This window comes from Pseudorasbora parva, chromosome 21, assembly GCF_024679245.1.
Source record: "Pseudorasbora parva isolate DD20220531a chromosome 21, ASM2467924v1, whole genome shotgun sequence".
Taxonomy (NCBI): domain Eukaryota; kingdom Metazoa; phylum Chordata; class Actinopteri; order Cypriniformes; family Gobionidae; genus Pseudorasbora; species Pseudorasbora parva.
Genome location: NC_090192.1, coordinates 32,926,257 through 32,950,128, shown reverse-complemented (window position 1 = coordinate 32,950,128; position 23,872 = coordinate 32,926,257). Strand labels below are relative to the sequence as shown.

The window sequence follows — 23,872 nt, the reverse complement described above, 5'->3', positions numbered from 1 at the left end:
CATCTATTTTTAAATAATCTTTCAGTATTTTAATTACATTTTAAATAAGAGAGATTTCTGTCCCTGACCGTCTACGCAACACCACTTTGATGCTTCAAAAGGTTCATAAAGAGATCAAAAAACTAATCTATATGAATTTAGTGGTTTAGTCCACATTTTCTGAAGAGACACAATCGCTTTATTTGATGAGATTGAATTTAGGTTTTTATTCCCATATCAACATTCATCAACACATATCAGATATGGTAAATGGAAGCTAAAACATGCTTGCTTGATGTATGAGAACCAATGAGGTTCATTCTCGTGTTACGCAGCACGTTTGAGCTTCCTCAAGAACCAATCAGGTTCCTTCTCATGTTACGCAGCACGTTTGAGCTTCCTCAAGAACCAATCAGGTTCCTTCTCATGTTATGCAGCACGTTTGAGCTTCCTCAAGAACCAATGAGGTTCATTCTCGTGTTACGCAGCACGTTTGAGCTTCCTCAAGAACCAATCAGGTTCCTTCTCATGTTACGCAGCACGTTTGAGCTTCCTCAAGAACCAATCAGGTTCCTTCTCATGTTACGCAGCACGTTTGAGCTTCCTCAAGAACCAAGGATCATTCTTGTGTTACGCAGCACGTTTAAGCTTACGTAAGAACCAGTAAGTTTAACAGCCAGTCTCTTCAGTAAATTTGAGTTAAAATGCTAAATTTTTTATGGATTCTTATTACGATCTCCATTTGAATATTTGTAGCAAAAAATGGGAGTTGCATGGACCTGTCCCAGAAACCTCTCAGATGTCATTTAAAATATCTTCATATGTGTTTGAAGATGAATGGGTTTGGAATGACATGAGGGTGAGTAATATATGTATATATATATATATATATATATATATATATATATATATATATATATATATATATATATATATATATATATATATATATATATATATATAAAAAAATTTCTTTTTTTTTTCCATTTTTGTGTGAATCATGTTAACAAATAAGACCTTATTGTAAAGTGTTACCTGTGTCTCTTTGATGTGTCTTGATGTACCATACTGTACAGATATTTGAATGAGATTTGAAGTACATATTAAGTACCTATTAATTTAAATATGCACTATGAGGAGAACAACAGAGAATAAAGCAAGAAGAAAACGGTAAAAAGGCCTGTAGGCATGGACTGTCTTAAGAAATCTGCGGTGGGCTGAAGAAATGCCGCATTGTGGTTGGTCAGATAGTTTTGACCCGCAGGAAGATGGAGAGACTAATCAGTACAGATCTGATGGCTCGCTTCATGTGCTCTGAGCTAATGAGAACACTTAAATTCTCTGCTGTCCGCATAATGACTCTCTTTATCTGTAAATCCTCAGCGGTCTGTTTCTTAACCATCCCTCTCTCTCTCTCTGCTTTCACATGTGGAATGCTGTGGATGAGGTAATCACTCTTTGTGCATGAAGACTGCATCTGAAGCAGATTTAAAAAACAGAAGTACGTTTCATAATATTAGGTTACTTTTAAAATGATTTTTTTTTAAACAAAAGTGTTAGATAATAAGAAATGTTTTGCACAGGTTTATTCTTTTGTTTAACCTTATGAATGATATTATCCATCAGAAAATCCAGTTAAAAATAAATAAACAACCTTTAATTTATATATTTATAATAAATATTTTTTTCAGAATATTTTCAGAATATATTTTTAATACCTCTCACTCCAGTCTTTAATGTTTATTATATATCCACCTTAACTAGTGAAACGCCCCACCCCACAAACTAAATACTTTAAACTAAATAAAATGACATATGTGTCAGATCATTTTGGTATGAGTGTCTTAGTCATCTGGGTCTCATGAAAACATCTAATTAATTACCAGTGTAGAGATTTGCCTCACAGCTCCACATCAGATTTGGGTAATGACTTCAGGGAAGAAACTGTTATACATGGCCACCTGCAGTGAGAGACAGGGACAGGCAGGCTGCCTTCCGTGAGGTCCTCCTGGCCCACACAGACTCTGGGGTTTACCTACCGAACGCTTCCTGTCCCATGGGCAACAGCAGATACTGCTAAGAGTGTACATGAGAGCGAGAAAGAGAGAGAGAGAGATAGGTGGGGGATAGTTTTATAGCCATTTTTTGTCAAGCACTGCTGGCCACCAGGAAGAGGTGGTAAAAACTGCCAAGATTCCAACCTCTGGAATTTAACCTAAGCAGGGAAACAGGAGCCATCGACCAGCAGGATGCAATGCTGTATATGAGAAAAGCCATTTAAGCACACACAGGTTGATTCATAAAACAGCAGCATGCTCTTTAAGCCAAAGCCAACTTGATATGTACGACAGCCACTCTGCTTTCAACACATTTGTACTCTATTCACTCAAATAGAAAAAAACATCACACAGTTGGTGGCATGCAAGTGAAAGGACATGGATTACATTAAAGACCTCAGTTTAGAGGCTTTTACTTAAAGGGGTGGTAAAACACGATTCTAATTTTCTAACTTTAGCTAGTGTGTAATGTTGCTGTTTGAGAATAAACAACATCTGCAAAGTTGCAACGTTCAAAGTTTAAAGCAAAGGGAGATATTTGCTTTAAAAAAAAAAAAATTCTAAGGACTACAGCAAACGGCTGGTAGGGACTTTAGACATTCCTCCAGGGTTGGTGACATCACCAGCCCCAATATTTACATAAACCCCTCCTCTGAGAATATAAAATAGGGGGGCGAGGCCATTATTTATTGCTTTGGAATAGTAGGCTGAAGTTTTGTTCTCGCAATGCTGTCAAAACACTGTTATTTTCATCCGGATTGCAGCTCCACTTTGTTCAGCCTTCCTAGGGATGGGGGAGTTAGGGATCAATGGCTAAAATTAATTTTTAACTCAATCCCTCATAATTATTACCCAAATCTCGCTCTCTGTGCTGCACATTTTACGGAGGAAAGCTTCCACAATCTTTGCGAGTTCAATGCCGGATTCTTACATCTTGTTCTAAAAGATGGAGCAGTTCCAACTTTTAAACCGGGCCACCGGGTCTTGTGACAGATATTTGGCTATAATTGTTCTAAAAAATACAAAAGGTGCCATTCAATAGCGATCACTATAGATCCGCAGTCTTTACAGACTACCGGTGAAGGTAACGGGTTTCCGAGAAATGTGCACTAGGCGGTTAGCGAATCACAACACACTGGGCCATCTAACCAATCTGAGCATATTGAGTATTTTTGAGAAACTATCAGACCGTTTTTACAAGGAGGGACAGAGCAGTGTAAAATAAAGGTAAAATATATGAAAAATAATGACATTTTTTTAAAAACACAATCAAGCCTTCGAAAGAATGTGTTTTACCACCCCTTTAATGTCTATTCAAAGTAGTCATTTAGAATTTGCTAGTGTGCTTTAAAAAAAAGTAAAGAAAATTATATGCAATATACAGTTTTGCAATAATATTCATATGTTAACTGCATTTTTTATCAAATAGATGCAGAGCCACGAACCCAAAAAATGTAAAGATAATTACGACTCCCCCCCCACAATTGCATGACATAAAGTCGTAATTGTGAATTATAAAGTCAGAATTGTGTGATATACACTTTTTTTCTCGCAATTGTGACTTTTTTTTTACACAATTCCGCAGAAAAAAACGCAATAATTGTGAGAAAAAAAGTCAGAATTGTTAGATAAAAATTATTTTTTTAAACAAGCTAACAAGCTTCCATACATAAGAGACTTTATTTCAAAAATATACAAAAAAATATATACACATGTTGGTATGCCTATCATTATGAGGACATTTCATAGGCATGACATTTTATACCCCCTAACTCTAAACCTACCCCTAAACCTTTTAAAAATGTTACATTTTTAATAAATAATTTAGTATGTTTATTTAGCGTTTTGAATTATTTGAATTATAGTGTATATTTAGCGTTTTGAGGACATCAACATGTCCTCATAATGTAGGGGGCGTGGCCTGAAAAATAAATACACACTACAATGTAAGGACTTTGGGTCCTTATAATGTAGTTCAAACCAGTACACACTTCTCTTTCTCTCGCTCTCTAATTTATCTAATTGTTCATCTGGATTGCAGAGGCTCTGATGTTTCAAAGGATGCAGCATGCAATCCTCATCCACATCAGCCGCATTTCTGAGAATCTGCCCTCTCATCTCCCGACGGTTTGAAATGTGGCTCATCACTCGAGCATCAGTTTAAGATTTGGTTAACATTAGCGGTGCCACGCTGTAGTATGTCTCCATTTAGCGGAGGAGCCTCAGTGCCTGAGGAAACACCACTAATCACCATTCTGTTCAGTCACAAAGATGGAAGCCTCATCAGTGGCCTGATGGATCTGAAAGGTTGAATACTGAGCAATACGCTCCAATCAGCAAGCACTGGAACAATTTTATGAATTTCCCATGAAGCACATGAGAATATGGCCAAGTGATGGTCAGCACTTACAGCATTATACTCGCATGACTGAGAAAACGTCATTAAAGAGAAATGGAAAACAGGATGTTCTTGGCCTTTTTTAAGTGTTTAATGTTGACACAAAAATGTATTGCCTTTGAAATATCTTAAGTGGTGTTTTCATTCTAACACTTGTTGGACAAAAATCTAACTTATGTTTTGTATGACAAATCCAGCTTTTAAAGTTTATTCAACTATTTAACATGAAAAAAGTTGAGATAACTCAAACAAAGTTTATACAACTATTGACCTAAAGTTGAGAAAACTCAAAAATGTTCCGTAGATGGTTGCCTTAAACTTTTAGGTTCTCAACTTTTTTTTTTTTTTTTTCTTTTTTTTTTCAGTGAAATAGCAAAAATTGATACTGAAATTAAGCGATTAATTGCAATTCGTTTGGATAAATAATATGCATATAATCTTGCCGAATTCATTGTTAAATATAATTATGTTTTAAATGAATTGACAGCCTGCCTTACATACAGTAAATGTACTTCATGGGGGGAAAAAGTGTCAAGTCCCTTTAAAGAGAGAACAGAGCAGTCATGATGATATAGGCCTTTCTGCCTTTATCAAAGACCAAACAAGGTGCTTTTTAACAGCCAAAACAGAACATGTGTCACCTGCCAGGTGAAACAATAGCTCAAAAAGAATAGAAGTCACGCAAACCCCAGCATCGGTCACGTACATTCAAGCTTCTCATGGGTCGGTGTTGACTGAGGTGATGGTGGGACATGAAAACTGCATGACAAGTAAACATTTACACTGATTCAATAAACCTCTTTCCAACCTAGTGCATTTCAGCCATGATCTTGGTCGATGCACATGGCCCGAACACATCCTCTGCCCTGACAATCTGTTCAAGAATAAACAACGCAAAAACCATAGACCGCCCTGACTTGTACTCGTGTAGGAAGGCACGTGTAGAGTCATAAAAACTGCCAGACCCAGCCCTATAAGAGGCTCTGAAGGAAACGAGGAAAAGTGCCCGAGGATATGTCGTTTAATGCAGTGGAAGGTTAATTAGTGGTAATTGGCTAATTGCAGAGAGAGGAAAGAGCGGAGACCTTTTAGACATTATTGGACAGACAGTGCTGTAGAAGGGGTGAGGGCGTCACGGAAATCCAAAGCAGCCACATCAGACCAAATCAGAGGAAATTTAAGCACATATTCATTTTGGTGACTCATAAAACTTTACAAAAGATTCACTCAAGTAGGCTCTTAAACTAGGTCAGCGTTGTCACTTTATTTTAAATGATATGCTAAAAAAGTCAAAGAGAGTCAGATCAAGATAGATAGATAAGATTAGACAGACAGACAGACAGACAGACAGATAGATAGATAGATAGATAGATAGATAGATAGATAGATAGATAGATAGATAGATAGATAGATAGATAGATAGATAGATAGATAGATAGATAGATAGATAGAGAAATAGATAGAGAAATAGATAGATAGATAGATAGATAGATAGATAGATAGATAGATAGATAGATAGATAGATAGATAGATAGATAGATAGATAGATAGATAGATAGATAGATAGATAGATAGATAGATAGATAGATAGATAGATAGATAGATAGATAGATAGATAGATAGATAGAAAGGCAGATATGTTGTGGTTTTGTCCTATTTGCTTCTTTTAATACGAGATTTGATCTGCCCTTCATGTGGATTCCCCTCCTCCTTGTTCAGGGCCCTCAAACTCAGGCTGATCCAAAACCACAGGCATATATTTTACCAGGCACAAGCAGAGACAGCCAGACCAGAACATCCTTCACTTTGTCATTGTCATAAAAATGCATCTTCATTTTTTCCCCCTCTATTAGACATCCTTGAGAAATTAGAACATCTTATCATATCCTTTTGTTATAATGGTCCTTTTGTTATAATGCTCCTTCAGACTGGAATAATCTGCCTCCATCTGTGAGATCTAAAACTACTTTAGGCTCCTTCAGAACTTCTTTGTTAAACTATTTGAAAACTGATTGTAAATGCTTTTAATTGTAATGGTTCCTTGAAATATCTTGTTTTGAAAACTGATTGTCAGTTTTTGTAATTGTTATGGTTCCTGTAACAGCTGTCTTTATAAACATTTGTATACCCTGCAGACTCTGAAATGGTTCCGGGAGGGTAGGGGGGATTTTTGAGCAGATTTGTCTTGTAATGTTTTGTTTGTTTTGTATTGTATTGAGTGTACTGTATCTGTTGTATGTTCTTGGTCCCCCTTGAAAACGAGATGTTGCATCTCAAGGGGCTTTCCATGAATAAAAATTTCACAACTATATACGGGTGTATATATTTAAGAATGAAAAAAAAAAACATTGATAAAGATAAAAATTGTTTGATTTAAAGACATTTCTTGAAGTGACTTGCCTTGAAGGTGGCCATCTTGGTAACACCTGGCAGACTAAAATCTCTGAAATAATTTGTCAAGTTTACACTTACTGAAATGTAAAATAAAATTTGACAACAATATCATTTTGAGCCTTTATGATTTTGCTATTTGTTTTGGTGGAGCATGACTGCATACTATTGCCTGACTGCACTGCCACACTCTTTTCTGCACTAACTCAATCCGGTTTGAGAGGACAAACTGTACGTACCCGTTACTTCTCGCTGTTTGTATTTTCAGAGTAAACCCTATTCAAGTGTTTGTGTCTGCAGTCCACACTGAGCCATCTATCAGAGCTAAAGAGCTGTAAGAGGGGCACTACACACAGACACGACTGTGAGAATGGATTGAGGACTGTGGCCAAACAGAAGACATTAATCAGATACTGGTATTCCCTGCTGGGGTAAGGAGAAGGCTGGTGAAAGCTTCCTTCAGCAGTATACATGTGCACGGGCTTCGTACCACACAGGAAGCTCTCGATGGACCGCACTGAACATGCTGACTGAGGTATGAAGTTGGACTGCGTTACTGTACAAGGTTTGGCAGGACTCTATATCTCAAAGCAAATAAAGTGAAAGGAGGAAAGAGGCAGCGAGAAAGAGATAGATAGTGTGTAATCTATAGTTGCACTCACTAATGTCATATCAGGTATGTATGAACAAGTACAATTCGGTCATTAACCAACATCCTAAATAGTAAACAAGCTAAATTTAGTTTAAGTTACAAATGTATTTAGTTTCAAAAACACATAAAGGGATAGTTTACCCCAAAATTTACTGACTCATTCACTCACTTTGACTCTTTTGGTGGAAAACGAAAAATATTTTTTAAAAAAATACAAATTATTTAAAAAAACAAACAAATGTTGTTTGTACCCCAAAGTACTTTAAAATATATTTCAATATATTTATATAATACACTAACCTATGTACTAATATATATATATCATTAAAGTTATTAGAAATAAAATTATAGTTTTAGTTATATAAAACTATATGCATACATATATATATGTGTCAAGCGTAATGGTTTGAGTGAATTTGACAAGGGCCAAATTGGGATAGCTAAATGACTGGGTCAGAGCATCTCCAAAACTGCAGCTCTTGTGGGGTGTTCCCGGTCTGCAGTGGTCAGTAAAAGTCAAAAGTGGTCCAAGGAAGGAACAGTCGTGAACCGGCTACAAGATCATGGGCGGCCAAGGCTCATTGATGCACGTGGGGAGTGAAGGCCAATCGAGCATCTGTGGGATCCATGGATGCCCCACCTTGCAACTTACAGCTTACAACTTATGCTACTTAAAGGATATGCTGCTAACATCTTGGTGACAGATACCACAAAACACCTTCAGGGTTTAGTGTCGTCCATGCCTTAATGAGTCAGGGCATTTTGGGCAATAAAAAGGGGGACCAACACAATATTAAGAACAAAACATAATGTTAATGCCCACAAACACTAATATATATATGGCTCAAAATGTAACTAACTACCAGCATTTAAAAAAAAAAAATTTTCGATTGAGGTCAAATAATTTCTGTAGATTTTATTTGAAAGAAAGAAATATCTCGTTTGTGTTGTGTTCTGTCTTATGCAGTACACTTGCCTCACAGAGTGACTGGAAAGTGTAGGAAAGATACAGTACTAATTCCCAAATCCGTGTTTAGAAAGACTCATTTTGAAAAAATGAACAGAGCATGCACTCAAACAAACACATTCAGACCGCAACTGCCGCGTGTGTATACTAAAAGGAATTGGAGAGACATACACACACTAGCAATAAGTCCCAGGATTTGTAGTTTGTTCTTTTTGTCATTAAAAGGGGTTTTAAGTAATCCAGGTGTATGCACAGACTACGGAAATCCAGCTTGGCCCAAATAAACATGCAGGCATTAAGACTCATGATGGCCCGGAAAAGACATGGTAGTGACTTCCAAAATCTTTGTTTAAAGTCACACATTTTAGGAGCATGAAACTAAGGGGAACAAATACATACAAACAGAAAACTGCCCCAGGTGTACACCGAATCGGGACGATCTGATACACACCGACAGTGATGCTTCCACACACTCAACATCTGGACATGAGACCTGTACTCTATGGTCTATCCCGGGGCTGATCTGTCATTAGGGCCAAAGATGTAGTCGGTAAACACTCACAGATGAGGGGAAGAGCCACACGCCCCCCACCTTTCAATGTGCCAGTGTGTGTGTGTGTGTGTGAGAGGGAGAAATCCGATAGCCCTTCTGTAATCAGTCTTGTTAGTGTCCGTGAGCAGTAGCCCCCGTCTAACCTGCCCTCGGTCAAAAACATGGCACTGACGGAAAGAAAGGACTTACTCTAAACCCAAAACAGATGGCTTTAATGGATGATTGTGTATCCTATTTGTGCCTGTGTGTATTAAATATTTTGTACTTGAATCAGTGTTGCTGCAGTATGAGTCTTTAAACATTTTCTGAGGGAATGCCCTGATAGGATCACATACGACATGCTTGATTTAATACACTCCTAGTCAAAAGTTCAAAAAAGCGTCCATGTGTTGGTCCTGGTGAACAAAAAATGTCCTGTTTAGGTCTGCATATTATATATACTGTACATTTTGATAGAACTGTGCTCCAAAACCTTGTGCATTAAATCTTGCCACATTCAATGGTATACTAAATATAATAAATTACAATAAAAATAGTAAACAAAAATATTAAAATAGAAAGAGAAGGAACATAAAAAAATTCTAAATAAATAGCTACCAACCAACATTCATAGCTATTTTACCACACATGGGTATGAGCATAATATGTCTATTTTGTTGCAAAAAGATGAAAACATTTAGCTTGACATTAAAGTTTTCTTCCGCTAAAGAGAAAGAGAAACACCAGAAAACAGATTAGCTTTTCCTTTGCATAACTGTTTTCTTTTCTCTTCTCCAGGTCAAAAGTTATAACAGGAAGTAGTAAGCGTTAAGTTATTATAATTTTTTTCCCATCACCCAATCATGTAGGCTCTCTTCTACTTTAAAGGTCGTTTCGTAGAGTGGCCTCCCAGGTTGTTGCAGTGGCTTGGGCCCAGCTGGGATCCAACAATAACATTTTTGTTAATGCACGTTTATGGCTAATCCTGCATGCCCTTTGATATCTGATAACATACTCAGCTTGACTGAACGTGGATTAGAAGCCATTCCGGTTCTACAGAGCTGTGTTCTCCTTGTTGTGTTTCCGTTCTGACAGAACATGGATAAAGCGAGCGGAACGCTGGCAGACACTCATCAGCTGCGATGACTGAGGCAGGACAGAATGCATAATTAAAGTGAAGCATCTCCTCTTCAAATGAAGCTCTGAGGATCTTCAGTTTAATTACAGTTCTTTAGATAAGAACGGCTGGTACACAAGAGAGTGGTGTGTTAACATAGTGATTTGGATGCAAAAAATAATTGAAAGAGCAGCATAATTAACTCAAGTATGTTTTGAGGCACCATCTTAATAATGTGTAAAAAAGACAGATCAAACATAACATTATGAGGTGAAGTGAATAACTTTTAACTGATTATAGCAAGTGAACATTTTGTCCTCAAAGTTGATGTGTTAGAAGCAAGAATAATGGGCAAGCGTAAGGATTTGAGTTTAACAAGGGCCAAATTGTGATGGCTAGACCACTGGGTCAGAGCTCCAAATCTCCTAAACTGCAGCTCTTGTGGGGTGTTCCCGGTCTTCAGTGGTCAGTATCTATCAAAAGTGGTCTAAGGAAGAAACAGTGGTGAACCGGCTACAGGGTCATTGGCGGCCAATGCTCATTGATGCACATTGGGGAGTGAAGGCTGGCCCATGTGGTTCGATCAAACAGACAAGCTACTGTAGCTCAGATGGCTCAAAAAGTTAAAGGGGGGGTGAAACACTCAGTTTCAGTCAATCTCATGTCAATCTTGAGTACCTATAGAGTAGTATTGCATCCTTCATATATCCAAAAAGTCTTTAGTTTTATTATATTTATAAAAAAAATATGGGCTGTACCGAGTCTTTCCGGAAAAAAACGAGCGCCTGGAGGCGTATCGTATGGGCAGAGCTAAAGAATGACAAGTGCGCAAAGCGGTGACGTCCTCAAGCGTGGAGAAACTCATGGCTATAGCAGATAATGATCCAGAATCATTCAGAGGCTGAAATAAATTGAACAGGAGAAACGGCAACAGCAGGATGTCCGTCTCTGTGGTATGAACTGTATGTCAACTGAACTGTCAACATTTGTGTGTCTTTACTCGCAGTTTATAAGGACATGATTCAGTTTATGGACTTTTGTATGCGACTAAACCTTAGCAGTAGCAAGTAAAACGGTTTTGCACATCAGACTAGTGTAACGTTATACATAGAACAACAATAGAGTAACCGTTAGCGCATTTGAATGACGAAGCACGCGATCGTGTCATTTACTGATGTTTACTCACGCAACGAGCCAACAGCATAGACATTTGAAGCAGTTTTACTCACCGGCTGCTTCCAAAGCAGGACCGAACCTTTATCGCTAAAGGTTTATCGCGACTGAAGCGATGTTGTGAAGCTTCCCATCATTTCTGGATTCAAATCGGTTCAAATGCAGCGCTGCCTTCCCGGAATTCTGTGCTGAAGCGTTGAAGTCACTTGATGTCACCCATAGGAATAAAGTGGAGCGTGGCGCCTGTATCGACTGGATCTGCACCTGAGTGTTTATGGCCGTGCATTTCCTCTCTCGCTCTACACGCGCGCTCGCACCCTTCCGGGAGAAGAGCCCGTACGGCCCATACAAGGACCTTCCACTCTATTAACGTCAAGTCGACCCATACTCGAAAAAAACTCTCCGAAACTTGTGAGAAACCGGAAGGAGTATTTTTAACACAGAAATACTCCATCAAACCTCCAACATTAGTTTTTGAAACTTTGTCTATGTTTAGGATGGGAATCCAAGTCTTTAACAGTGTAAAAAGCTCAGTATGCATGAAACAGCATTTCACCCCCCCTTTAATGTTGGTTCTGATAGACAGGTGTAAGAATATACAGTGCATCGCAGTATGTTGCATATGAAGCTGCAAAAGGGAGACCAACACAAGTTATAATAGTCATAATGCTATGGCTGAACGGTGTATATGGTGATTGTATGGGGCAAGAATCAAAAAGTGTTAAAACTTTAAAAATTATCATAAAGGACCTTTGCTACTCACAGCCAGACCATCAGACCGACAGACTTCAGCAGCTTTCATCAGCCAATGACTGCCCATCTGACTGAAATGTAAAGCAACCAATTACAGTTTTTTTTTGTTCTGCTTCATGTTTTGGGGCTTGAAAATGTAACATTGATGTCCCTACAATAACAGACCGGTGTGTAAAACTACGAGTAAAACTAAGAGTATATGCAGCAAACTTTACATAGTTGAACCTGATTAGTGCTCATTATATCAGTGGCAATCACAATGGCTTGCTTCTTCCATAAGGGGCTTTGGTGTCACAACATCTTTGTTTCCAGGCTGACCATTAAAGAACACGACACACGTATCCTGGACATCCTGTAGAATTCAACCATATATGCATATAATGGTTGTATATGCAACCATATACCAAAAAAAAAAAAAAAAAAAAAATTGTGTACTGTGCTAGTGTAACAGAGGCCAGCTAGTAGTAGTTGGTGTGCAAGTAAACCTCACTCCTCTGACCTCAAGAGACGCTATAGCGACTGACGCTAGAGGTTGCAGCCTTTAGCCTCCTTGTTAGAGCGTCCGACTTTCATGCCGGCAGACCCGGGTTCGAGTCCCGGTCCGAGCAGTAGGGGTTACATTGGTGCTGTGACCCGGATGGGAGTGAGGTTTAGGGGGGTGAGTGTAACAGAGGCCAGCTAGTAGTAGTTGGTGTGCAAGTAAACCTCACTCCTCTGACCTCAAGAGACACTCTAGAGGTTGCAGACTTTAGCCTCCTTGTTAGAGCGTCCGACACTCATGCCGGCGGACCCGGGTTTGAGTCCCGGTCCGAGCAGTAGGGGTTACACTAATTAATTGAGATTTCTTACAGCTTTTACAGGTTGTTGGCCTTGTCTGTTTCGTTGCTTCTATTACTCTTCCCTTTTTTGTAAGTCGCTTTGAATAAAAGCGTCTGCTAAATGATTAAATGTAAATGTAAATGTCAACCAATGAGATGTCGACTGATGTTTTAAATTCTGTGTGCCTTATGCATCAGATGTTCAGCCAACGCTCTGTGGGCGTGACGTCTGAGGCTGAGACTCACTATGTAAATCTTTTCTAACTAGCGTTTTTGAACAGGAAGCAGCCATGGTTTGCCCAGACAGAAACTATTTGAGCCAAGATAGTGATGTAAGGCCCAGACGTAATGGCACACCAGAACCAAATATTTCCCCAATGGTTTGGGGCTCTTGCTCTGAATTTGGGTGTTTCACTTTTCATTAACACCAACAACAATACACTAGTAAAAAACTTCAAAAACTTTATAATTAAATATTATAAAGTCAAAAAAAAAAAAAAAAAATTTGACTTAAGGCAAATACTGTTTTCACAGTGACTATACCACTTCTGTTATATTTTAAGCATGCATTCTTAATTATATGCATAGTATCAGGTTTCCACTTGCATTACAGACAGGCACAAACCAGGGCTGATTCAAATAGAGATATGTTTGATGTAATGCATGAATTCATGTCTAACACAATATTAATATGAATGCTGCCTCTGAGGACATAGTCCAGGTCTGTAGGAAGAAATGCATGTAGCTAGCTGATGGATTCTTTCTTTGTGTTTCTGGGTTGTTTCTGTGTTCAAGATCCCATGCTTTGCAGACAGAAAGAAAACTTTCCTGTCTGTCTGGATCAGGGATTTTCAAAATGGGGTTCCCCGAAAAATTTTAGACAATAAAAAGACAAAAATGGTTAACGTCTACCAAACATTCATTCTAAATGTTTGTTTCATTTCTAAACGTTTCTCTCCTTTATTGTTGTATACATACTTTCCACTTAATTGTATATGTTTGCTTTTTATCTTTCTAGTAAGTTTTTCTCACTATAGTCCCCTTTATCTTGCTCATTGAGGTTTTAAGGGAGTATTCTTAAAGCAGTAAGTGAGCTGCTTACATACATTTATTGTGAAAATTGCTTATACAAATAATTTTTTATTCAAGTTTATAAATTCTACATTAAGTATAGCCTCTACATTGGCATCACAGTCTTCACTCCATCGTCTCCAACTGGTACAGAATGCAGCTGCTCGCCTTTTAACCAGTACATCTAGACACAGCCACATTAGCCCAGTTCTCTGTTCCCTCCACTGGCTGCCAGTTCGTTACCGTGATGATTTAAATTTTTAATGTTTGCCTTTAAAGCTCTTGATGGCCTTGCGGCACCTTATTTATCAGAGATTTTAAGTGTCCACCATCCAAACAGAGCCCTCCGGTCGGCTGACCAGATGAGGCTAGTTGTTCCGAGGTCCCGGTACAAGCAGTGGGGCGATCATTCATTTGCTTTTGCTGCTCCTAAACTTTGGAACACTTTACCTGTAGACCTGTGTGTTCTTACAGACCTGGCCCTGTTCAAGTCCAGGTTAAAAACGCATTTATTTAGACTGGCCTTTAACACACTGTAGCACTGTGTCACACTCACTTAGATTTTTTTTTTGTATTTTGTGTAACTGTTCCTTTGGTTATTGCTTAATGTATTAATATATTATATGTTGTAGATGTTCTTCTGTTTTAAATGTAAAGCACCTTGGTCCTCCTTTTGGTTGTTGGAAGGTGCTTTACAAATAAAGTTTGATTGATTGATTGATTGATCGATAGCCAATTGAAGTTTGGAAACAATATGTTGTATTTATAATGTCACACTTAACAGTTTAAATGTTTTTTCATACACACAAATATATAGATGTATTTTTGGAAGTCCCTCATAAAAGGTTCGTCATATCTGGGGATCCTTGGCATCATAAAGTAAAAAAAAAGCCCTGGTCTGGATCAAATGATGTATTACAAGGTTTTGATGTCAGAGAAACTGCTTTGCATTGGAAAATGTTCCTCTAATATTACTGTTTTAAACAAATAATACACAGACATCTCGATGTTTAAGTCATGTAGTTATATATCCTTACCAAAACAATTTTACATGATAACCACTTATTCAAATGTGCAAATGATCAGTATCACTTTTACTTCGCCTAAAAATTGAGGCCACTTCACTATTTTGTGTGAAGCCTGGCTACCACAAGCCTGTTACAATATCAATCTATCCTTAAGGGCTAACTTTGAAGATGAAAGACACTTAGTCTTGGGCCGTCTCTTAACTTAACCATTGGCTTGGTGGATTTGGCAACAGTACTAAGCCTGTGGTTTTTGGCATCCAGCACACGCCTGCATGTCTTTAGGGATGCGACAGAGGGAGTCGGTTACGTAAAGGTGGGCCAAGCCCTTGCTAAGCGGGCCATATGCTGCCCCTCTCATGCCCAGCGATGGGTCACTCTTTGCCAAAACTCACAAGCTGTAGTACCAATTACACCACCCACCTCATCTTGATACAGTGCCCATCAAAACGTTCATCTTTCTCCTTCTATTTTCTTCGCGTTCTCTCTCGCTCTCCTTGAAAATACATCTCAAACCACAGTTACAGCTTGTTCTCCTTTCCCCATCAATCCATTATCTGTACATTCACTAGAGAGCTCTACTTTAGGTTTTCTAGACATCGCTGAACTGTTTGCCCAAAGCAAATATCATAAAGAGATTTCGGTTTTCTTTCCAGTGCAGTAGAATCAGTGAAGGGGCTCACAATGCCTTGCTGAGACATGCGCCATACAGAACTGAATTGAGAGGTGGCAATTTTGGCTTGACAAAGGTCTTTAAGGAATTATGGTTTTAATATAGTAATAAAAATCGTAAGGTTTATGTCTTACGGAAAGAGTGATTTCTCTCCAATTCTCTCTTGATGAGCCTCCTATAGAGAGCATTTTTACTTCATTCCTATGGAAGCTCAAATTCCAAAGGAATTAATTGAAAACACCCGCTCTGCTCCACACCATTATGAATGCCTGTGCACATTTTTCTTTCGTTTTAGAATTAGCGCAAGTAACCGTTACTTTCACTTTAAGGTTTTAAAAGAGGGAAAAATTTCAACAACTCATCCCTCTAGGTGATACCCATATTAATGGTGTTGGCACACGTTGGTTAACTGGTGAGAAAATGTCCTCACCGTCACATCACTAATACAAACTGTATATGCTATCTCCTTACACTAACCCTAGCCCTAAACACACAACACTTTCTGCATTTATACATTTTGTTGATGGTGACACAAGTCCCCATGAGTTAGTGTGCATTCAGGTTGAAGTCCCCACCGGGCTAGAAAAACACACATACACACACATCCATGTTGGCTTAAATATAGACATATTGATTTGTATACTGTACAAACTGCATATTATATCCCCTTACCCTAACACTAACCCTACCCATCACAGAAAACCTTCTGCACTTTTACATAAAAAACTAAAGAAAACAAACGAACAAAAATCAATTTAGTATTATTTATAAGATGCTTTTCTCATGGGGACAAAAAACTAAGTGTACAATAACTGGTGTACAAAGTGGCATTACTTTTCTCAGAGTCAAGTGCTGGAGCGTTTACAGTGCTTCTTACATAAAAACCTGTCTAAAAAACATGAAAAAAGATGGAGCAACCCCCCTTTGAAGACCCCCAAATTGACCTCCGACTCTGAAAGCTCAACTTTTCCACTTGGCTCTCATTGGTGTTTGCATTTCAGCAGGCCGCACTACAGAAGATAGATGTATTTGCCTAAATCCTGAGAAGTTGATGTGGAATGAGGAGATCCAAGGACAACAGCAGCCATGACAAGAGGCACTTCAAAAAGAGGTAATGAGTAACTGCAGGTCAGACACAGAGAAATATGAGGAGAATGACTGCGAGAACGAAAAAGAGACAATAATGTTTGATCCTGAAGGGAGGCCCGACCCCCAAGTCTGACTCCTGCCAGCTTTGCGTCACGCTGAAATCCTTCCCCCTCTGCACATGCTTTCATTATAGCATGAGAGCTCATTAATCAAAGCTCTCCTAAAGGAGAGAGGCTGAACGCTGGGGTGTGAGTGGCCTTCTGATGCTCTACTGCCTCCATGCCATTTTGGACACACACACTTACAAATCCTCTGGTTATATATAAACTAGTTTCTGGTAGCTAACTAGGAGGCATTTGACTGATTGGACAGGAAGAGATTGATTGACATAAAGCCACCAACTGTTATTTATGTGGCATATAGGGAGTACACCACAAAAATAGAGCGTTTAAATAATTTACATGCCAATAATTCATGTCACCATATTGATACACAAAATACGCAACTCGAATTTCTCTCAGACTCAACCATCTGTTATTAGGCCAGAGGACACAACGCAGGATTTCCTAGCACAATCAACATTTCTATGTGAATTTGTTTGGATCAACATTTATCTTTATCATCAAAGCATCCCTATAAGATTCTGTAAAATGAACAGACTGTGAGCACCCGTGGACTCCACCAGCTGAGCTCCGAACTCTTCCAACCAATCAACAGATTCATCAGAGACCCCAATCAATCTCACACACAGAATAACAGAGGGAACATTTCTCAAACCAGAGCCTCTGGCGTGTGTAAGTCTGCTTCTGCCAGCAGTTTGTCATGTTTGAATGATTGGTCATATCACTACGAGTGAGTATTTAAAAGTTAAATATGCAGAAGAGATGATGAATTTGGGCCAGGATCAAATACACAACAATGTTTACATTCAGCCTAAGCCTGTTTCACATTGCATGTGATATTTGCAGTTAAGTGGAATTCAATGGAAATTCACTATAAACCTGTTTATCACCTATCTTTTCACAAAATGACAAACACATTTTATTCATTAAATGTGACTGAATCCAGATGATTTAAGCAGTTTACAGCTAAACATTGGGATTTGGGTTCTGTTCTGAGTAGATAAATTAGCATTTGGATGTAAACGTGATCCATAGTATCATGTAAATTGGACTTTATTAAAATAAAAATGTATCATAGTTCTCAATCCCAATTCGAATAATATAATTAATAACTGATTTTAAAGGAAATAATAGAGTAACCCAGAAATTATGTTATTGTTTATTAAGATGCAGTTTGGCTACACAGCACAAATACTGTCAGGCTGAATGCAAAATGTGCACATGCTTCTCTTGTGAATATTGGAGAATCTGGTGTGAAACCTGCCTAATTATACAACTCAATTTGGTCAGCTGAGGAATATATATGACTGCATGTACAATATCATTCAAAAGTTTGGGATTTAAAAGATAATTTTTGTTTTGTTTTTAAAAGAAGTCTCCTATGCTCACCAACACTGCATTTATTTGATAAAAACATACAGTAAAAACAGTAATACAGTAAAATATTAATATAAATCTCTATTTTAATATATATTAAAATTCCTGATGGCAAAGCTGAATTTTCATCATCAGTATCAATGTCAAATGATCCTTCAGAAATCATTCTAATATGATGATTTAGTGCTGAAGTAACATTTCATATTATGTGGAAAACGGTTGTGTTGCTTAATGTTTTTGTGGAAAGTTCTTATTATTTTAATAAATGTCTTTACTATCACATTTGATCAATTTAAAGGGGGGGGGGAGGGGGGGGGGGGGTGAAACACTCAGTTTCAGTCAATCTCATGTCAATCTTGAGTACCTATAGAGTAGTATTGCATCCTTCATATCTCCGAAAAGTCTTTAGTTTTATTATATTTATAAAAGAAATATGGGCTGTACCGAGTCTTTCCGGAAAAAAACGAGCACCTGGAGGCGTATCGTGTGGGCGGAGCTAAAGAATGACGAGTGGTGACGTCCTCAAGCTTGGAGAAACTCATGGCTATCGATCTCAGGTAATAGATATATGATCCAGAATCATTCAGAGGCTGAAATAAATTGAACAGGAGAAACAGCAACAGCAGGACGTCCGTCTCTGTGGTATGTACTGTATTTAGTGGCCTGTCAACATTTGTGTGTCTTTACTCGCAGTTTATGAGGACATGATTCGGTTTATGGACTATTGTATGCGACTAAACCTTAGCAGTAGCAAGCAAAACGGTTTTGCACGTCAGACTAGTGTAACGTTATACATAGAACAACAATAGAGTGCGTTAGCGCATTTGAATGACGAAGCGATCGTGTCGTTTACTGATGTTTGCTCACACGACGACAGCCAACAGCATAGATATTTGAAGCAGTTTTACTCACCGGCTGCTTCCAAAGCAGGACCGAACCTTTATCGCTGGGACCGCTCCGTCAAAAACACACTTCTTTGGTATGATTTGGTAAAGTCCTGACAGCAGTGAACGGTGGAGATCCACTTTTGTGACACGACTGAAGCGATGTTGTGAAGCTTTCCGTCATTTCTGCGTTCAAATCGGTTCAAATGCAGCGCTGCCTTCCCGGAATGCTGTGCTGAAGCGTTGAAGTCGCTTGATGTCACCCATAGGAATAAAGTGGAGCCCGACGCCTGGATCTGCACCTGAGAGAGTCTTTATGGACGTGCATTTCCTCTCTCGCTCTAGTCACACGCGCGCACACCCTACCAGGAGAAGAGCCCGTACGGCCCATACAAGGACCTTCCGCTCTATTAACGTCAAGCCGACCTATACTCGAAAAAAACTCTCCGAAACTTGTGAGAAACCGGAAGGAGAATTTTTGACACAGAAATACTCCATCAAACGTCCAACATTACTTTTTGAAACTTTGTCTATGTTTAGGATGGGAATCCAAGTCTTTAACAGTGTAAAAGCCCCCCCCCCCCCCCCCAATGCATCTTTGTTAAATAAAACAGTTAATTTCTTTTCAATTTAAAACTTTTTTTCTTTTGAATGGTAGTGAGTATAGTGACAGCGACCCAAATCTGTACCTTCATGCACAAAAAATGGTTGTCAACCAAAATTTGGCAACGTCGTCTTATCCATCACTCAAACATGTCAAAACAAGATATGCTCCTCCTGTCAGCTAACCCCGTCATTCTTCTGAAACATTCATCATTTTTCAATATTGCTGCTTTTTTTGGATCTAGTCTTCAAAATTAAAATTGATCTCAGTGGTAGAGCTAGACTATATAGTACACACCAAAAGATATTACAGACGGACCAATGCTACTTTGCTGAATATTAATATGTGCAGATTAATGTTCTTCGGATTCATAAAGAAGGAAGAGGGAGGAGACCGGAAGACTTCAAGACTGATGGGTGGGGTCAGAAAGGTCCATCAACCGCTGATGAAGTCACACCACATCAGTCAGGCCCACCCCAGCCCCTATAATCGCCCACAAACATATGTTTCACAGCCTATTTCCTCAGATTGCTATTACTCAAACCAAACCATCACTCTGGTACTTCTATAAGAGTGGTGACTCACTGGAATTATTGACCTATCTTGACATGCGTCAGAATATTGTAAACATCACGTCGTAGGGCTTTTATTTTCTTAATTACAATATGTGTATATACATGTCATATATTGGAGTTTCAAAGGAAAGTTCAGAAGCAGTATGTTCTTAAAATGCAACCAATAACGTTGCTGAAGGTATAAACAGCCAAATACATAACTCACTTTTCTTTCCTTATTTCTTCTGGCATCCCTCCTTCAACTCCAACTTTACTTTCCATAGTTTGTTCCGGAGATGAATTGCGAGCTTATGTGGAGTCTCGTATTTGAAACCTTGGGGACAGAAAACCAGATATGTTTATTTTTTCCCATTGCTCTTATCGATTATATGTTAACCTTAAAAAGTAAATGATGCACATTAGTCATTTTGCAGTTCAATGTAGATATATACACATACACACACACAAACAAGGCATTAAAGAGAACCTGCAGTAATAAGAATGCTTTTTCTTACATTTTCAACTTTCTATACTTGTGCAATGTTGCTGTTTGAGCATTAAAAAGGTCTGCTAAGTAAAAAAAGCACAAAGTCCAATCCGAAGTAAGTTATTCTCTAAATCAATAAGCACTGTTTCTGAACTCCCTGAAATGACTTGCTTGTAGTCTAGAAGATTTCTTCAAGAAATGTAACACAATAGTCCTCATATGAAAAAATTCCTGCATTCATAAATATATGTGGGCGAGGCCTGGTTGAGTTGCTTTAGTAGTGAGATGACACTCGTGGGTATGTTAACCTGATAAAGGACACGACATTTCCAAAAAAATACTTGTGATTGGTCAATCAGTGCATATTAAGCTTTTTGAAAGGAAGGGCTTCATTAAAAAAAAGGACCTTAAAGGTGTGGTAAGTGCTTTCTGGTAACCGTTATTGATATTTCAAATCACCAAAACAAACACACCCCTACCCCCAAAAAGGGTTTAGGCTCTATTTTGATAGCTCCGCCCCACACATACGTAACCCAAGCAACAGCTATGACAGAATCTGCATGTTACTAATCCAGGTCGAATATTCAATGAAAAAGTCACCCCTTCCATCACAAAAACACAAACCGTTCTCATGAACAACTTAATAGAACACGAGCCGACAGTCCAGCTGACGACATATTACAATTATGACAAGATTAGAGTTAAAGCGATCACAAAACACAAACAGTTCTCATGAACAACTTGATAACGTTAGAAGCCTATACAAGCTCGATAGTCCAGCTAATGACACATACTACAATTATGACCGGATGGGTTATATAAATGAAAAGAGGAAAAAAAACATATATTAGGAGTATAGTATCTTACCTGTCTGACACATTTTGTAAGCTGACGCTTGAAACCTTGAAACACTGAGGGGATTTCGATGCTCCATACGGTGTGGAAATGAACGGGTCTTTACCATCGCTGAAGTGAGCAAAAATACGATACGAAGCCAGCATATGTTAGTTCTTTCTTGGCTTATGTCCGTCCTGTGTGACTCGTGTGTTTTGAATAACGTTGTGCACTGAGCCTCTCTTCTCACCATAGACACGCCCCTTACCTGCTGATTGGCTACAAGTTTCTTATTCCACTCAGCCCGAGTCCTTTTTCTAAAACGGTTTTGAAGTAACATTTACCCCACCTTTAACAGGGCATTACTGACAGACTGGGAAAAGAGGTGCTGCAACAAAGTAAAATATGTGATTAAAAAAATAAATAAATACAAATCTGGCATGGCAGCCTATTCTAGTACACCAAAAAACAAAACAAAATCAAGACTTTGTACAAGGGCATACTATGGCCTCTTTAAATATAGGCTACTCATAAAAACATCTTGCATATCACGGTTTAAATCTCTTTTTTTTCTTCCTCAAACTAAAATTCATAAGGAAAAACTACTTCATCTATTTACTAACCACAAAAAGAAACAGTGAGCTGCCTAATGTCAAGCTCATGACAAGAGTTACGATGGGTTAGATATAACCCTCTGAGAGCAGTGCGGTTCATGCCAGCCTGACGATTCCATGAAACACAGGAAAGAGTTCCACATTCCAGTTTTGGAATTGACTGGAGATTCTTTGTGTTCCCTCGCCATTAAATTAGGAGACAGAAATAAATTCCAGAAGTGTTTTAAGGGTGGAGTATGAAAACTAAAACAAGAATAGTCACTGACTTGTTTTAATTACTTTTGTGTGCTGAAGCAGACATGAAGTCTTTGTCCATGCAATACACAATTGTGGGTTATTCTGGCGCCTCCTTCATTCTGCTGATAATCTAAGCGATAATAAAGAACAATCTGCACCGTCATACATCAAAACAGTTTCTCAACATTCAGATGATCCCAGAAGCATTCAGAGATCCTGAGGTTGTTCTCATTTATGTTTAAAGAACTCCAAGTCCAAAAGATCGCTTTTATTTTCTTATCATTGTTTTGGTGGTGGCCGACTTAATGTAATATTCAGATTACATCTGGCCCTCAAAGATACAAACTAATCACTGCCAAAGCACCAACTGCCCATTCAGTGCTTTGATCTGTGGACAGAGCATGAGAAACGGAATATTGAAATGGATTATAGGATAATAATCACATTGTTATTGTAAATGTACTCTTGCCTATATTTTCTTAAATGTCCAGATAAAGGCAAGTTATAAAAAAGAAACACCAGCCAACCAACTACCACCAATTATGCAACCAACCAATCAGTCACCAGTCTTTTCTAGTTTTTAAGCTTAGACATAGACAGTTTTTAATGTCTATGTGGTGATTTTAATATGCTTTAAGACAAATGCTTTCAACATCATTGCTAGCATTTTCTCTTTAAAACGGCAGTAAACTAAAAATGAGTCTCAAAAACTCGGTTTTAAATCGACATTGTGTTTCTGACATCACAAACTACCTTGTAACCAATCACGACACGAGGGGGGCGGGCTTTAGAATATCATTAACTATGACCGTCCTGAAGTGGACTCTGAAGAGAAGGCAGGTTATAGACCCTTTTACAGCCCACGTGATCAAAGAGTTGCGCGCGCATTTTGGCAACGGAAGTGGTGTTGTTCCCTAGTGGTTCTAACGTGTGAGCAACTCCGAAAGTTTATCAAAACGGTTTCCCAGCATCAAAATGTCTGGCTGTTGCGGTTTTGGTTGCACTAATCGCTATTCCACCAATGGGCTTAAGTTTTAAAGGATTCCGACAGGATCACGGCCGTTTCAGAAGAACTGGCGGTACCTGTGGCTGCAGGCGATTAAATGCATTGATTGGAACGAGGACATAAAAATGCTCGCATAAAAAAAATAATTTGTAAAACATTTACTGCACTTGAAACTTAATTATTGATAATAAACCTCCCAACATTGGCGGCCACTGGTGTGTATATTGTACCCCCCATCCCCAGATTATCATATCAATAATCACACTACTTATCAATTTCATTTGTAATGATTTTTTTAATAGTTTAATTGCAAAATAACCATCTGAGAAATGTATGCAAGCAACATAGTTGCTATTAAAGTACTATAGCATTACAAAATTAAACTTTAAACAGAAGTGTGTCAACATAAAATGTAAGGAAAAGGATAAATGTATGTCGGTGTGAAGATTAAGAATAAA

At 38.4% G+C, this 23,872-nt stretch overlaps 1 long non-coding RNA gene across 1 annotated transcript in view; it reads right to left on the bottom strand.

Moving 5' to 3' along the window:
* LOC137056306 (uncharacterized) overlaps positions 1–21,946 on the bottom strand; it is a 29,479-nt gene extending 7,533 nt beyond the window's left edge. The window contains exons 1-3 of the long non-coding RNA XR_010900293.1: positions 21,826–21,946; positions 21,591–21,689; positions 20,463–20,570 (exon numbers count right to left, since the gene is read on the bottom strand). This is a non-coding gene — a long non-coding RNA (uncharacterized lncRNA). The remainder of the gene's footprint in view (positions 1–20,462; positions 20,571–21,590; positions 21,690–21,825) is intronic.
* Positions 21,947–23,872: the final 1,926 nt, after the last annotated feature.